The 18367-nt window shown below is 41.5% G+C and overlaps 1 long non-coding RNA gene across 1 annotated transcript in view; it reads left to right on the forward strand.

Annotated features, from left to right (window-relative positions):
- LOC129398084 (uncharacterized) overlaps nt 1-17157 on the forward strand; it is a 30511-nt gene extending 13354 nt beyond the window's left edge. Inside the window, exons 8-9 of the long non-coding RNA XR_010109447.1 lie at nt 7734-7810; nt 17143-17157. This is a non-coding gene — a long non-coding RNA (uncharacterized LOC129398084). The remainder of the gene's footprint in view (nt 1-7733; nt 7811-17142) is intronic.
- The last annotated feature ends 1210 nt before the right edge of the window (nt 17158-18367 follow it).

Consider the following 18367-nt stretch of genomic DNA (forward strand, 5'->3'; position numbering starts at 1 on the left):
ATTCTTTTGCTTCAACACATTTCAAGACCAGGCACCTTAACTGCAGAAACAGCATGAAAAACAAGTAGGTTTCAGGAAAAATTATCCCAAGTGGAGTCTCTACTGTGCTCTGTTTATCAGATGTAAAGCTTAAAACAGTGTAAGAGTTTTTACAGAGTGTATTCATATCACACCAGTTTTGGGTCCATAGAGAGGGGCTTTTTCTAGATCAAACAGTTCAATTGTCCTGTTGATCCTGGCCTAAAATCTGAGTGGATAAAAAATATTTTAGGAGAGATGAGATTCTAACCCTCAATGGCAAAAAGCAGGGCTGAGCCCTAAGCCCACGTTTTTACACATATTTTACAATTGAATGTGTTGCACTACCGCTAGAACACTAGTTCTCAACCAGGGGCGATTTTGCTTTCCAGGGGACATTGGCAATGTCTGGAGACATTTTTTTTTTCCATTTTCAAAAATTGTGGCAAAGCACATAACATAAAATTAGCCATTTGAACCATTTTCATGTGTATAGTTCAGTGGCACTAAGCACCTTCACACTGATGTGCAACCATCACCACCATCCATCCATAGAACTCTTTTCATTTTCCAAAACTGTAACTCTGTACCCATTAAACACTAACTCGCCATTTCCCTCTTCTCCCAGCCCCTGACAACCATCATTTGACTTTCTGTCTCCATGATTTTGACTATTCTAGGTACCTCAAATAAGTGGAATCACACTGTTGAGGGATTTTTGATGGTCACAACTTGGGATGGGGTGCTGCTGGTGTCTAGTGGGTAAAGGCTAGGGATGCCACTTAACATCCTGCAATGCACAGGATGGTCCCCACAAGAAAGCAATAACTAACCCCAAACGTCAATCCTACCAAAATTGAGAAACTCTGAGCTAGAAAAATCCCATGAGTAATCTTACACCATGGAGTATCAGTCAATAGAGACTAGTTATGTTGCAATAAGAAACCACCTCCAAATTTCTGTGGTTTAAAACAACTTATATTTTTGCTCTAACATGGAGCATCCTTAATCAGCAATCCAGGCTGGTGGGAGTTCCATCCTGACCTGGGCTTCTACGATGACTGAAGCAGAACAAGGATCAGTGATAAATTGTGCACTGGCTTTTAAAGCTCCCATTGGAAGTGTCCAGGTCATTTTCGGTCACACCTTCTTGGCCAGATCAAATCACAGGTCCACATCTCACTTCAAAGGGAGGAAGGAAATGCATTTTTACTCTGAGGAAATACAACCACCACACCTAGCAATTAAAAATAAACCTCATAGTGTTATCACCTGCTTGAAGTGCTGATATCAGAGCAAGCCTACCAGTAGGAGTGGTGCAGGCTGCAGGTTTTTGGTTTTGTCTTGTTTTGTTTTGTTTTGTTTTTGGAGACTGCACTCCAGCCTTAGTCTGTCATGCAGGCTGGAGTACAGTGGTGTCATCACAGCTTATTGCAGCCTTGACCTCCCCACACAAGCGATCCTCCCACTTCAGCCTCCTGAATAGTTGAGACTACAGGCCCGTGCCACCACGCCCGATGAATTTTTTGTATTTTTTTGTAGAGATGGGGTTTCACTATGTCGCCTAGACTGGTCTTGAACTCCTGGATGCAAGTGATCCACTTGCCTCGGCCTCCCAAAGTGCTGGGATTACAGGCGTGAGCCGCCATGCCTGGCCTAGAAGCTCATTCTTATTGGCCAGAAGCTAGAGAGTGATCTAAAGGCTCCAAGCCAGGCCAGACTGGTTTCAAGCCTTAGGGCTAGTGTATTAATGAATGAGGTTCGAGCTTCTATGGCATGGGAACTGAGGGGCACCACAACACTCAGCTTACTCAAGGGACCAATTCTAGCAGTCTTCGAAGGAGTCTGAAAAAGGTAGCCTTGAATTAGTTTCCGGGTGAAAAATATTTGTCCCAATTGAAGCAAGTACTACTAGTGACTGCCTCTGCTATGGAAGCAGGGGTTACCTGCTTACCTGTGAGCAATAGGATTTCTTGGGGTTGATTTTGCAGGAACATGTACCTCCATGTGGCCAAACAAGCAGGCTTGCTTAGATTTGCACCACAGGATATTAAAGTGGAAAGGAATCTTAAACATCTAATTGAGGGATGGCAAATTGGGTTCATTGTAAGGGTCACCTCTGACCCTTTGGTTGTGGCTGCTAGGAGCACTGGGTGGGAAGAATTCTGTAGTTTTTTCCAGAGAGAGACAGCCACGCTTCATTAGAGAGTCTAGTGGGCATGGAAGGGAGGGGGTGAGTTGTGCCTGTAACAGGATTTTGCCATCCCTAGTTCTAATCTAACACTTTGAGAGCTGAGGCTCAGCTGCACAAGTGATTTATAGAGGTCCTTCCTTTATTGCTTTTATGTCACCACATCTAGAATTAGGTCTTCTGCTTCCAAGAAAGTCAGCTGCCTCATTACCATGTAGCATAGTTAGATTCCCCATTTCACCTAGAAAATAAATATTTATTGAGGGCTGGCCAAGTGCGGTGGCTCACGCCTGTAATCCCCGCATTTTGGGAGGCCAAGGTGGATGGATCATTTGAGGTCAGGAGTTCGAGACCAGCCTGGCCAACATGGTGAAACCCTGTTTCTACTAAAAATACAAAAATTAGCCAGAAATCCCTTGAACCCAGGAGACGGAGGTTGCAGCGAGCCAAGATCGCACCACTGCACTCCAGCCCGGGCGGAAGGGAGAGATTCCGTCTCAAAAAATAAAATAAATAAATAAATAAATTCACAAAAATATTTATTGAGGGCCCACTTGGTTTTTAGCACTGAAATAGGAGCCGAACATAGAGCAGTGAATGAATAGGCCAAGTCCCTGCTCTTCTTTGCCTTACATTTTGGGGGAGGAGACAGATTAGTAATTATTAGGAGAATTATTAGTAATTATTAGGAGAAAGCAGGAAATTTCTGCTTTCATGGGTGGGATACCAGAAGGTAAATCATTATGCAAGGATATTTTGGGACAAGTTTCTATAGCATAGATGTATTTTAGGATGATTGGGGCTGTGTGTTGTGAGCACGGGATCTCTGAGGCAGTCAAAGGGCACCAGGAACCTCATCTCTTAAGACGTGCATGCACCGTAGGCTGCCGTTTGTGTCCCTCACTCTGGCCAAGCTCCCTTCTTCATCATGGCCTTTGCACTTGCTGTTCTCTGTCTGGGGAAGAATGCTCTTTCCCTAGAGATCCAAATGGCTCACTCCTTCAGTGTCTTCAAATCTCTGTCAAATATCACCTAAACAGAGAGGCTTTCCCTGGCCTCTAGAGGACAAAGTAGCACACTTTCTCACCCACTTACCCTGCTCATCCTTCTTTATAGCACCCCTCACCACCTGCTGTATTATTTGTTTATCGTTCAGCTTTCTCTCTAAAATGGAAGATCTATGAGAACAAGAACCTGTCTGCTCATTGAGGTGTTACTCTAGAAAAATGTCTGGCCCATGGCAGGTGCTTAATCAACAATTTCTGAAGGAAAAGTGGAGGAAAAAAAGATAGGAGAAAGCAAACTCATGAAGAAGAGTGCTTGGGTGGGGCGGGAGGAGAAGAGGGCAATGGATCCAGGCCCTACAGGGATTCACTGTTCAAGCAGAAAGTCCAGGGAAAGCCACATGGCCTCCTTCAATCGGATGAGCTGGAGCTGCTGACATCCCCTGCAACCTGGGAGCCAGTGCATGCAATGCTCCAGCTGGGTCTAAGGACAGAAGGAGGCTAATGAACAGCCACCTTCGGAGCAACAGGGTCACTTCAGTCCTCCCTGTTTACTTCCAAGCTGCTGGGAGTCTTATGCACATTTCCTCTTCTCACTTGCCTCTTCACATCCCTAGCTGCCGCAGGAATTTATGGCTTAATTAAAGTGGGAAGCAGGGTTTATACATGTTTATATAAAGTTATATTTTCCTCCACCTCTTTGTTGGAAGAAAACTCAAATGTTAAAATTCTTAGGAGCCCAGGAGTTCGAGACTAGCCTGGGAAACATTGCAACCCCATCTCAACAAAGAATAAAAAAATTAGCTGGGAGTGGTGGTCCCAGCTACTTGGGAGGCTGAGGCAGGAGAATCATTTGAGCCCAGGAGGTTGAGGCTGCAGTGAGCCATGTTAGTGCCATTGCACTCCAGCCTGGGTGAGAGAGTGAGATCTTGTTTAAAAATAAAGAAAGAAAGAAACACCTAGAAAGGACACTAGAGATAAATCTAGTTCATGCTCCTTGTTTTCTATGGGAGGACACTGAGGTCCAGGGTCACACAACTCACAAATGGCCAGCCTACGGAAACCCTGTAAGAGGCAGAGTGTGAGGAAAAGGCAGGCACTTGTGATAACCCCACTGGTGGGCAGGAGCTAAGCCTCCATAGGTGGGGAAGGGAATTAACCCCAGGACACAGGCTCCAGTCTGGGGGCTTGAGATGCTCAGGGGACACCGGTTAGAACTAAGGCAGGAGGCCAAGGCAGAAGCTGTGCTCCTCTGCCTGGATGTATGAGGGCAGCAGAGGAAGAAGAGTTGGCAAAGCAGCCCAGAAACACATGAAGAGGAGGAGTGAATGTAAGTAGAGCATGCCAGAGATGGCAGATCAAGGCAGGGAGTTAAATTGAAGGAGGAGGCGGCCGCGGCCAAGGGTGCACAGTGATTCAAAGTTACAGCTGGTTATGGGCTGGGGAAACAGCTTCCTGTTTCACTGCTGTGAGGGGCAACCAGGTTGCAAGGAAAGGAGGGGAAGAGGGAGGCGTTAACATGGAGGAGTGAATGTAGACAGAACCTTCCAGATGTTGGCTGAAGATAGAAAGGAGAGGGAGGAGGGGTTCTGGAGGGAGAAAGAAGTTAAAGAGTATTTTTTTATATGGGGAGATATGGGAGTTTTGGGTTTTATTTTTGGCTTGTGAGAATGAGCTAATCTTGTATAAAGGGATTAAAGATTTTTTAAAAAATTTATCTCTGAGCCTTAGGTCTTTCAACTTTAAAACGAAGATAAAAAATCTATGTCTTTGGCTTATGAGGATTAAAATGTGAAAACACATTACTCCAGTGCCTGGCACATTATAAACACATAATACATGGTAGCTATTTGAAACATTTGATTATAAACTTATGTAGTGCTCATCTGGAGGCCTAGGAAAGTGTTATTGAAAGTATTTTAAATCTTAGTATCTTATATTTATCATTTATAGGGTATAGTAGGTTAAGAAATACTTCACGTATTTTGAAAGATTGGGCGGAAACATACCCGAAGAAGCATTCTTTTTATCTCTCATGTACATGTGGACATTATACATTTTAATTAAGTGTTATTATATGAGCCAAATTCCCTCCTCATGGGTGTTAGTAGGAGTTGACCTCGAAGGAGGGAGGATTTGGTTGTGGATTTATGACTCACATCTGCGAAAGGAGTAAGGGCGAATAAGAACAGGAAACTCTCTGATAAGCAATTTTACTATGTTTTCATTTTTATCTGAAACTCTGTAATCCAAGACTGGGGTAACTTTTCATATTTTTAAAAAATACTTTTTTATAGGCTGGAGTGATCTTGTGTAAGCAAGGATAAATCATAGACGTTAGAGATATGTTTGTCTCTGTGCTCTTTGGTGCAAATTCCATGAAAAAGAGCCAAGGCAGGGGGTGGGGGTGGTTGTCAGGAAACCAAGGGATGAGATGTTTTTCTTTTTCAAAGATGACACCTGTGATGCCAACTAGTGAGCATGGGCGAACAGAGCGGAAAGGAATTCGTTACAGTCCTAAAGAGGGATAAATGCATCTGGTGTCAGATTAACTCCAGCGAACAGCCTCACTCAGTCCTAAATACTGACTCAAAAGCATGTTGATTTCAGTGTGAGAAACAGATGTGTAAAGGTGACTTCTCATGAGGTAAAATATAAAGCAACATGCCTAGGTCTTAAAATCATGATGTTGAGTGCAACTATAAGAAAAAAATGGGCTTACTGATATAATGTTATTATGTAATTTAAAGCCACATTTGCATATCAAACAACCTTGCCTATTTCTACAGAGATAGTTGCTTTTTCTTTCTTTTTTTTCTTGTGACAGGGTCTCACTCTGTTGCCCAGCCTGGAGTGCAGTGGCACCATCTCAGCTTACTGCAGTCTTGACCTCCCAGGCCCAAGTGATCCTCCTGCCTCAGCCTCCCGAGTAGCTAGGATTACAGGCACAGGCCACCATACCTGGCTAAAGTTTTTTGTTTTTTATTTTTAGTAAAGATGAAATCTTACTATGTTGCCCAGGCTGATCTCAAACTCCTGGGCTCAAGTGATAGACCCACCTCCATCTCCCAAAGTGCTGAGATGACAGCCACCGCGCCCCCAGCCAAGATAGAAAGTTTAAGGACACATATCAAACATACTAGAGAGGTTGCTGATGGGATAGGGAGGATGAGTGTGAGCATCACAGATGAGGGAAAAAGCAAAATGAGACAGCGGCTTTGCCCAGATGGACAATGAAAATGTGCTATGAGTTAAAGAGCATGATTTTTAAAAGGAGAGAAATCTTTTAGTCATTGGTCTTCTCTTTGTTCTGGCTTAATGAATCTGCTGCAAAGGCAAATAGTTTTCAGGCAAACTTGCTGTCCTAGTGGTAACATTGGCTTCAAGGACTCCTCGAGCGGTTTGGGATGGCTTCCTGAGGGTGACAAAGAGGAGCTGTGTTTTCAGCCAAATATCAGAACCAGGGCCACTGCCTGCCACCAAACCCCAGTGGGCACCCCTACTTTGTGTTTATCTGTGGTGGCTACGCTTGCCCACCTGGGTGGGAACCCCGAGAATGACTCCAAACTTTTCCAGGGACTGCATGCCAGGGTATTTTTACAATTTATGTGTAGACTTTGTTCGGGTGGAAAAGTTATTTTATGAAGATGAAACAAGCAATTGGGGCACCTACCTTATGGCATTTTTTACATTGAGAGTGTTAAAAATACCCCTCCCCTAACCAAAACCCTGACAAATAGAGCCAGGGAAGGCCATGCAAAAAAGGATTCTTGGGCTTGTATGCCTGATAACAAAAACTTATCACAGAAGACTGCAAAAAACACAATCTTGCACAAAGCCCATTGCAACTTTGCACACAACAATGCTTCTGAAGGATATTTGCCCAACAACTGCCTGTCCAACCTGGGCCTGGCATCACCTTTGTTATTGATCTTTGTAGCCAAGGATAATCATTTCCAAATGATCATATAATCTTCCTCATTTTTTCTTTTGTCTTCCTTTACCTCCGTGAATATGCATATAGTTTACTCTGGCTTGCCTATTTCTATTGCAAGGCTCTGTTTCCAAACGAATATCTTTTTCTTGTGGAGAGCCTCTCTCTGTTTGTTATTTAGGTTGATAGCATCTAAGGGTGCAAACTTTTTTGCACCCTTAGATGCTTACTTCCACTACAACTTGCAGGTGGGCCTTGAAAAGTTCTTGGAATAAGTTTGAGCTTTGATCTTGTCCGGTTCATTTAGCATAGATTCTGAAAATGTGGTCCCTGGACCCACAGCATTAGCATCGCCTGGAGATTGTTAGAAATGCAAATCATCGGGCCTCATTCCAGACCCTCAGCTGGAAACTCTAGGGGCATGGCCAGACCCTCTGTAGCTGAACAAGCCATCCAGGTGGTTTTGATGCAGCTAAAGTTCTGGAACAACTAATGTAGCCCCATTTGGAAAACTTGGCTGTACAGGCCTCCCTAGCTGGTAAGCTGCTAGCATTTTTTGTTTGTTTGTTTGTTTGTTTTGATACAGGGTCTTGCTCTGTTGACCAGACCGTGACCTCCAGGGTTCAAGCGAGGACTCAGCCTCCTGAGTAGCTGGGACTACAGGTATGTGCCACCACCATGCCCAACTACTTTTTGTATTTTTTTTTGTAGGGATGGGGTTTTAGCCCAGGCTAGTCTCAAACTCCTGGACTCAAGCAATCTGCCCACTTTGGCCTCACGAAGTGCTGGGATTATAGGCATGAGCCACTGTGCCCGGCCCTGCCAGCTTTGTATAAGCTGAGGAGTTTTTAAAAATACCTAGACTCAGGGCAAACCCCAGACACTTAAGTCAGATTCTCTGGGAGGTGAAGCCCAGGCACTGGTATTTTTAAAGTCTCTACAGATGGTTCTAATGTGCTGCTAAGTTAGAGAACCGCTGATCTAGACCAGGCCTTTTCAAACTTAATGTGCACGTGAATTACCTGGACCTTGTTAAAATGCAGATTCAGTCTGCATAGGCCTGGGGTGGAGCCTGAGCTTCTGCATTTGTAACAAGTCTCTAGAGGATGCTGCTGCATCTGGGCTGCTAACTACACTTGGAGATAGGAGGTTCTGGAGAGCAGAGGAAAGAGCATGAACCATAACCTAGGGGCCGGTAGTCCTGACTTCCGAGCCAAGGTTTGCCTTTATGTGGCTGGCAACTTGCTTGGACTCCTACCTCAATTCTTTGGGCCCAAGGTTTGTCCTGCCTCAGAAGGATGTCAAGAAAATTGAGTGAGTAATGCAGAATTGTTTCTTAAAGTGTGTGCAGATGCTCCATGAATTTATAGAGTATGTGGATGCACATTACTAAATTTTAATAGTTGTGAACATGTTGTTATGAGTACTTAGAACAAGTAATAATGGCTTTTGATGTATAGTAGTAAGAAAGCTTCCTTTTAAAAGGCATGTATTTAAGTTTCAAAAGTGGGGCTATTTAAAAATATATGAAATAAATAATAGTAGAGGTAATTGACAGAGCAAAATTATGAAGGCAGGATGAGAATGACTCAAGTTTGGGAAATGCTGAGAAAGCAGATGCCCAAGGGCTATGAAAACTTAAAAAAATAGGTAGCACTTGATTTTGATTGGCTGAATGAGATGATGTGTTTGATCATTTATGGGGTTGGCATTTGGCAACATGCACTGGGTGGCTGGGATCACTGTTTATTAAAAAATATTTGAGTCTCTACTTTGCACTAGATACTCTTTTAGTCTCTTGGAAAAGGGATTGGGGGGGCAGGCAGGATAAAAACAAATCATTTATGCCCACAAGAAAATTGCAGGAAGATAAAAGTCATGAAATAACCTCTGTGCTTCTAATTTAATATTTTTTTATAGATTATGAGAAAAAAGTTTTGCTCACTATCAGCTAGGAAAGCTGTCTTAGCACAACCATTCATTCTTGCACAAATCAAAATCAAGATGAGCCAGAAGGCTCCATTCTGACAGCTTCTAGTGGAGAAGCTACATTTACTGGACATGGGGAAAGTTGCTGGGCTCTAAGGACTGTGCTCATTTCTTGAACTAGATAAATGGTCTTGGTGTAGCATAATACCAAAACTTCTTGTCGCAGCCCATAAGGACAGAACTCAATCAGCCTGAAAAGGAAGTCAGTGACTCCGACTCAACACAGGAATGTTCTGTGATTCCTAAAGAAGGATGTAGGAGTGTGGCACAATTCAACCACAGTCTGTGGCCCTGTGCCTCTGCCTTGACATGAGTGGGATTTCCCAGCTGGTCATTTTCTTCTTATCTAAGACATTGAACAAATTACATGACCTCCTCTGGGCTTCAGTACTCCCACTCATCAAATTAGAGGACTGGGCAGTTGCTAGGCTCTCTTTAGGCATCATATTTTAGTTTCTGTGATTTTAAATTTGAGAAGGGGTGTCTAAGGGAGAATACATAGGGGAGGGGGAAAGGCTTATTAAAAGTGTAGTTAGACACTGAATTTTTAAGAATTGCATTTTGTAATAATACTTTTACCTAATCGGGACTGACAATCTTACCTGATGATAGCACCTGGAGGAATGGCTGCATTCAAAAATAAAAATGAAATAAAACAAGACCTTATTTGAACTTAGCAATAATGCTGATTCCTCTTTTTGATTTGAGGAGGTTATAGCTGTTGTAAATGCTTGAATTGGGTCTGCCCAGGCAAAACGGAGTCAAGAGTCCATGTCTGATGAATTTTAACAATGTAGACAATAAAAAGGGTTGCTTAAACTGCCCCTCTTTTACCAAAACACATTTACAAATGAAAGAACAACACTTCCATTTTTTAAAAACATTTTTTGAGATGAAGTCTTGCTTTGTCACCCAGAGTGGAATGCAGTGGTGCGATCTTGGCTCACTGCAAACTTTGCCTCCCGGGTTCAAGTGATTCTCCTGCCTCATCCTCCCGAGTAGCTGGGACTACAGGCGCCCACCACCATTCCTAGCTAATTTTTGTATTTTTAGTAGAGACAGGGTTTCACCATGTTGGCCAGGCTGGTCTCGAACTTCTGACCCCAGGTGATCCGCCGACCTCGGCCTCTGAAAGTGCTGGGATTACAGGCGTGAGCCAACACGTGTGGCCAAAAAATTTCCATTTTTAATTGCAGGGTCTGGGGAATTAAAATGCATCCATAATATCTTGCATCTCTCCGCTCGGGCTTGCATGAATGCAGAGGGATGGGGAGGACTTCTTGAGGCAAGCATCCCCCTCTTGTCGCCTGCCATCTGGAGAGAGAGGGCTGTGATTTATCTCACTTTAATCAGGAAGGACCCGATGGGTGGATGGAGAGGTCTGATGGCTTTGTTGCTCCGTGTGGGAAAGAAACGGACAGAGTGAATTTGTGTATGATCCCTAAGGAGAAAGCGTCTTTGTGCTCTATTTCTTTTTGACCTGGAGCCCCTGAAAGCAAGCTAGTTACAAGTTGAAATAGGCCGTTTCTAAAGTGTGATTTTGTTTGTGTATGAGCCTTGATTACAAAGGGGAAAAAAACCCCGCTTAATTTACATACAGCAGATGTAGTGCAGGATCCCCTGGGCTGTCTTTTCAGGTATCAGGAAACTTTGATGAAAGTCGCTTGTCTCATCTAGGAGTCATTTCATATTGTTTAGCAGAGCCTGGTATTAACATTTCCTTCCAAATGTTTACTGGAATCTGTGTGTTCCCTTCAAGTGATGCATACTAGGTGCACAGGCTTCCTGCCACTGTCATCCTAATCTTTCCGTGCAGACAGGAGCAGAGGGGAGAGCGCTGAGCCAGGCCCCAGCTTGCTTTTCTTTCCTGACTCAGCCCGGCTCCGCTGCACTTCTGAGCTCTTGCTGTAGGTGGTGCTGTTTGACCATTTTCTTCATGTGACCCTCCACTCGGTAATATAAATTCATTCGGAGGATGACCTGATATCAAAAAAATTCCTTTTGATTAGTAGAATCAACTTGTTTCTTCACACGATACTCTTCCCACTGAGACACATGGAGACAATTCTGACTCCAGGTTTGCAACCTTGAGATTTCTCTCAGATGCAATTAAAAAAACAAAAAAGCATTTTGAGTGGCACAGTGATGCCTAGTGCATGATCATGTTTGTCTGCTCAAACATAAAAGGGAAACTGGTGGGTTTGAGGATGCCCAGCAGCACGACAGCTGCCAATGTAAATGAGCGGTATAGAGAGAGAGGGGGCGGGAGGGGACTACAAACTTCAGAATATGAGCTGATTGTTTATAAGTTAAAAAAAAAAAAAAAAAACAAGTCAAAAGGGAGCCCAGGATGGTGCAGGAAAAAGGAGAAAGGAAGATTTTCCTTGCAGCTAATCAGGAGAGTTCATAAGGGCTGATTACATGTGTGGAAGCCTTAAGTTCTTTTTTTTAAAAAATGTGAAAGTTTGCATGTATGTATGTATGTATGTATAGCTTCGTGTATTACCATTATTATTGCAATCAGCAAATGGATTTACTTCCTTTATCTCATGGGCTCCTTCCCACTCACTTCTGGCAGCACATTTTCCTTTCTCCTTCATCCCAGAACACCAAAGAACAGATGCGCTTCCTAACCCTGGCTCCAGGGGACTTTATACAATGTAAACAGTGCACCTCTAACGTGGTTCACCGCTTAGAGAACGTGTGTCCCATTTTAAAACTGTGACTCCTTTATATTTTGCAGTGCTTATTTTAATAAGAGACATTGGACTTGTGACTTATTTTTCATGGAGGAGTGAGCTTAATGGTTGAAAGTAATCGATAAACTTGTTTTTCCTCTGATGCCATCAGCCAAGATCCTATGGCAATAGTAAGCGGATGACACTGGGCTGGCACCCCCTCCATAACATATTTGGACCATTTTTTTCCCCCAGAAGGCACATGCAATAGCTTTGGTTTGTAAGAGAGAGATGGTGTACTTGGTTTCCTTCTGTCACACTTTTGGTGAAATGAATTAGACTTTTAAATCAGGAAATTCAGCGAGATGAGTTAGATTTTTACACAAGAGCAGTGGAGGACTTCCAGCTGGTTGGGGGAATGATACAGAAATATCTTGCTAAATCAGGGTCTGGTGGAATGCTGCTCCCCTGGCAGGCTCCTCTTCACAGGGAGCAATCTGTGGGTTGCTTATAGAACAGAGCGAGCAGGAGGCATAGCATGGTCTTGCTCGTGGGAAGACCCGGTGTTCAGATGTTTGTCATTAGGAACTGGGTGTGGGCTTTTTCAAGCTAAACTGAAGCAGCAGTTCTATCAGGAAGAGCCTCCCAGATCAGCATCTTCTGTTTCTGGATACTCTCCCTTTGAAAAGCCAGATTTCAGCAAAAAGCTTTGCTAATGGTGAAATTGCACAACTGAAACCCTATGGGAGCAATGGGAAAGATGGAGAAAGAGGTGGTTATATCATGTACTTCAACAGTTTATTTAGAGGCTGTTGACGTTGGAATAACAAGCCAAGACAAACAAAAATACTCATTTTGGATGAAAATATTGTCTTTTCATGTTATTATAGATAGCTGAGTCCTAAGACTTATACAGAAACACATTTTCCTAATGAGTGGCTGATTTTTCTGGTTGTGCAAGTAATATCCAAATTATTGTACAAATTTTTGGCTCAGGAGCAAACATTGTATTGCATATTGAGCTAATCACTTGCCCTTTCTAAGGTAAGCCCTTACCTCTGCTTTCCCTTCATCTTGTCATTTCTGTTTGTTGGGTACAGGTTTCCTGTTGGTTCTTTCTTTTGGCTCTGATGTAACATGAATGCAGTTCTTAACATCCTTTCAGACATAAACACAACCTAGCTCATTGTTTCTGAGTTCATATAGAGGTTTTCTTGCCCCTGAGACTTTCGTGTCAGACAGCTGGATGTTGCTGTGTTCAAGGCTCTATATGTTGATTTTGTATCCTACAACTTTACTGATTTCACCTATCAGTTCAGTTCTAACAGTTTTCAAATTTTATTTATTTGTTTTTGTTTTTAAAATATTGTATGTTTCATTTTAGAGTCAGGAGGGTAGATGTACAGGTTTCTTACACAGGTATATTGCATGGTGCTGAGGTTTGGGCTTCTAATGATCCCACCACCCAAGCAGTGAGCATAGTAATCGATAGGTAGTTTTTCAACCCTTGCTCCCACCATCCTTCCCTCCCACCTTTGGAGTCCCCCAGTGTCTATTGTTCCCTTCTTTGTGTTGAGTTCTAACCTTTTTTAAGTGAAGTTTGTAGGGTTTTCTATATATAACAAGATCACGCTGTCAGTAGAGACAGTTTCACTTCTTCCTTTCCTATTAGGATGCCTTTTATTTCTTTCTTTTGCCTAATTACCCTGAGAAGTGGTGTCCGTGGGCATCCTTGTCTTGTTCCTGATGGTAGAGGAAAAGTTTCAACTTTTCACCACTGATTATGGTGTTAGCTATGGGTTTGTCATATATGGCCTTTATTTTGTTGGGATACAGTCCCTCAATACGTGATCTGTTGGGTGTTTTTTTTTTTTAACCATGAAAGGGTTTCGAATTTTGTCAAAAGCTTTTTCTATATCTATTGAGATGGCCATATAGTTTCTATCCTTTATTTTTCTAATATGGTATATTATATGTATTGATTTGCTTATGTTGACCCATGACATGATCATGGTGAATGATTCTTTCAATGTGCTATTGAATTTGGTTTGCTAGGATTTTGTTGAGGATTTTTGCATCTATGTAGATCAAGGATATTGGCCTGTCATTTTCCTTTCTTGTAGTGTTCTTGTCTGGCTTTGGAATCAGGGTAATGCTGGCCCTGTAAGATGAGTTTGGAAGTATTCCCTCCACTTCAGCTTTTTGGAAGAGTTTGAGAAGGACTGGTATTAGTTCTTCTTAAAATATTTGGTAGAATTAATCTGGGAAGCCATCTGGTTTTGGGTTTTTCATTGATAGGAGACATTTTCTTACGGATTCAAACTCCTTGCTTGCTATTAGTCTGTTCAGATTTTTTAATTTCTTCATGAGTCAATCTTGGTAGGTTTTATGTGTCTGGGAATTTATCCATTTCTTCTAGATGATCCAATTAGTTAGTGTGTAATTATACCTAGCAGTTTCTTAGGATCCTTTGTATTTCTGTGATATTGGCTATGATGTTTCATCTTTCATTTCTGATTTTATGCTATATTGAAAACATGAGGCATAGCAGGTAGGGGGCACTGGTCAGGACTTGGGGTATAAACTGGCAGATGTTAAGGTGGGTGATTCTGGTTAACTCAGAAACTCCGAAGTCCCGTGTGGAAGAATTAACTGCCTGTACTCACCTAGTAATGTATATCCTTGGTCAAAAAAGATCCAGCTGAGAATGTTGGATGAAGGGACCAAATCAATATTCATCATTATATTGAAAACAAGTCAGATTGGCTGTGGTCTTTTGACAGCAGGTCAGTGGCTAAGTGTATTTGAACAAAGTTAGGGCAGGTTCAAGGGAGAATCCTGAGATCGGTATTCTTTGTTCCATACAAACTTGCCTTTCAGTTTCTTCTCCCCATGCCTCCAGGATGTCCCTGCACAGCCCGTAGGGCCCCCTCCTTCAGTACCTTGCCTTACGAAGGGGAGAAAATGAGTTTTCCAATGTTAGCATATATTTAGCCTTCCAAAATTTTCTATTTCTATTTTAGGGGAGCTCTAGGAAAACAGCAGATTACTCTAAATCCCCAGGTAAAAATCTGAAATGGTGGAATTTCATATGACCAGGAGACATATTTTGGGGCAAGTGGGCTTTTCACAATCACTTGGACATGAAGGCATCTGCTGCTTCTATGCCTAAAATAGTCCTTCAATTTAGTAGTTTAATTCCTCTTCCTCTTTTTCAAATTTCAAGACAATACATGTAGTGACTGAACAATTTGGATCCAAGTTTCACTATTTAACTGCCAGTGTGACCTTGGGCGAGTCACTTAATCTTTTCAAGGCTCAATTTCATCATGTAAAGTAGAAGTACAAACAATCCCTGACTTAGAATATTTTGACTTATGGTTTTTCAACTTTAAGATAGTTTGAAAGCAATACACATTCAGCAGAAGCTGTACTTTGAGTACTCATACAACCATTCTGTTTTCCACTTTCAGTACAGTATTCATTATATTACATGAGATATTCAAAGCCCACTTTATTATAAAATGGGCTTTCTGTTAGATGATTTTGCCTAACTGTAGGTTAATGTGAGTGTTTAAGGTAGGCCGAGCTAAGCTATGATGTTTAGTAGGTTAAGTGTATTAAATGCATTTTCAGCTTACAATATTTTCATAAGTTTATTGGAATATAACCCCATTGTAAATTGAGGGGTATTTGTAATAATGATATCTCTTCAAGGAGACTTTGTGAGCCTCTCATAGGAAAATGCATACACAGATGCATATAAATATATAATCTTTATTTTCCATACATATGATATTCTTTAAGGATATTCAAAAATCTGGAAACAGTTGCCTCCAGGGAGATAAATGGTAGTGGGTTGGGAAACTTTTAGCTGTATATGCTTTTGTACCTTTTGCATTTTGAATCAGATGAATGTATAATCTACATAAAATATTAAGATTAAAACATCACCAAATAACTTATCAGGAGTTTGGTGAACATAAGGGAAGGCCGCCTATGGTGGCTGTATTTTATTCAGTGTTGGTCACTGTTGGGCACTTCATAGAGTTTATTTCATTTCATCCTCACAAGCGCCGTAGGAGGAAGGGGCCCCAGAGGGATTCATGGTTAGAATAGCAGAGTAGGAGCATTTGGCAGCTATATTCTGTGTAGGCGATTACTTAAAAGATATTTTTGTTATAAAATGTTTCAAACATACAAAAAATATAGAGAATCAGTTTTCTATAGTTATTAAATATTCTTAATGGGTAGTCACAGAAATTATCATCCAAAGTGGGATATTCTTGAGAGAAAAAGGAGGTTCTATTTATAATTATGGCGGGATAACAAACTTAAGATGAACAGCTCTGGACAAACTGGGTTGTATGGTCCCTGGAAAACAAGGATTATTGTAAATGTGAGTCCCGCCTTGTGCTTCTCTCTGTCCCACCAAGAAAATATGATCTTGATACAGATGTTCATTGTGTCAAGGCAACCATGGCAACCATGATCTAGATACACTGTTCAAGTTTTATGCTGATCCTACCTATATATGTCTCAGGAACTTTCCAGAGTTTCCTTTGAGTGCTTCTAAATTTTGCATAAATGGTATGTTGTCCCTTGTCTCTTTTTAAAACCAGTAAGCCATTTTCCCTTCTTTTCCTGGAAAATTAAAGGAACAAAGACCAGGAAATAATGTATTAGCTAAGGTTCTGTTGATTGAAAGCAGCAGAACCTAATTCTGGCTAGCTTAAACCATGCTAGGATTTAATGAAGAATACTGCAGAATCTTAGATATCTTATGACTGGGAAAGAGGAAGTTCAGGCAGTTCCTGGGATGTCAGCAACAGGTAGCTGTCAATTAACTGCCCCCACACCACCCACTGCTGCCGTCATCAATATAGCACACCACAATGACTCCCAGCCTCTGCACGTCTGGGTTCCGGTGTTCAAATTCTAGAGACAGCAAGAGAAATCCCATTGAGTCAGGGATCCTTCCCTGGGTCACACTCCCTGCATATGGTCAGAAATGCAGGATTATGTACTAAAGACACAGCTAAAGAGGACCCACTTCACTGTTTTGGGACCATTTGCAGGGGAGGCAAAATTGTGAGCTACGCACTTAAAGAGGTGATAACCATAAGTTTGCAGGAAAAAAAAAATTGGAGAAGAGAAGGCTAACACTATGCTACAGTTTCTTCTGAAAATGGATGAAGGGAATAGCATTTCCATTTGGAAATTCTCTCCTGGCATTTCAATATTTATGGATTCTGAATTCTGAGAAAAATCAGTTGAGAAATTAGGAAAATGGGAAGGAACATTCTAATTTTCCTGTGAAAATTACAGCTTAAGAGTCAGTATAGAGAACTTACTGGCTTGAAGAAATGCACTGACTTCAAGTCAAGCAAGATGAGGAAGCACTGACATGTGGAGATGAAAGTTAAGGTGAACAGGACAGGAGCAGTAAAGGAGCCTCAGTCAGACTTTCTTGTATCTGTTGCTCTGTTACAAGTGTGTGTTCATGGCCTTGTCCACGGCTAACAGTGAACCATTTCTGCAAATAAATATTAATGTGTTCATAGGCATAGTATATGTTTTACAAATCCTATGAGAGGTTTTCTAAGAAATGCCAAGTTTTAGAAACAAAATATGCCCTTAAATCGGCAATTTTGACAGTTGCTTCTTTCTAGTGCTATTCATCTTGCCAGGAGATCAGAATGTTATGTTATTTAAATGGTATTGGAGGGGATGATTGATGCCTTGTTTAACAATGTCATGTAAACAATGATTAAAGCATTAAGTATTTGTGGTGTTACCTTTCAATCTTTAAAGGACTTTTCTTTAGCATTTATTTTGTGATAATATTCATTTCTTTTTAATGTTTTCTCTATTAATGCTATTGGATTTTATAATCTTGTTACAATATGTTGGCTCATAATAATAATAAATCATTTGTTATCATATCTTTTTAAAACAGAAGACTACTAAAACTTTTCATATAATCCTGTTACAGAAAAAAACGACTATTTGCTTGTTATTATAGTCACTTATTATTTTTCAAAAACTTGTAAGTGAAGTGTTATGAAAATCATATGAATTTGGGAATTCCCAAGCATTCTCAGAAATTCTATTTCCTTGTTCCCAAATCCCAATGATTAATATCTGCCAGGAGTCGGAAAACAGTGAAAGGAAGTAACATCCTATGTTGGATACCTGGTAGGGTTAGTGAAGAAACGTTATTGCTGAGCTCTGTGTTATGCTCACGAATGATGCCATTGAGGAAGTCACACTTGTTGAAAGGAACGCAGATACACAAAGAGTTTTGCTGCTGTCTGTTGGATAAGAACCCCCTGGTCGATTTAGCTCCTACTGCAAGTTAGAAAAATCAATCCAATGATAAATGAAAAGTGACCAGTGTGCTGGGAAATAACTTATTTTTTGGCTTCAGAGGAAATTTTAGAAACAGTGCCAAGTGAAACGTAAAAACAAACTACGAAGACGTTCATGAATTTCTCTCTGAAGCTGACAGCCGTATTTTAGCAGATGGAACTCCTACTATTAGCCCAACTCT

The sequence above is a fragment of the Pan paniscus genome, chromosome 1, assembly GCF_029289425.2.
Source record: "Pan paniscus chromosome 1, NHGRI_mPanPan1-v2.0_pri, whole genome shotgun sequence".
In the NCBI taxonomy this organism is placed as follows: Eukaryota; Metazoa; Chordata; class Mammalia; order Primates; family Hominidae; genus Pan; species Pan paniscus.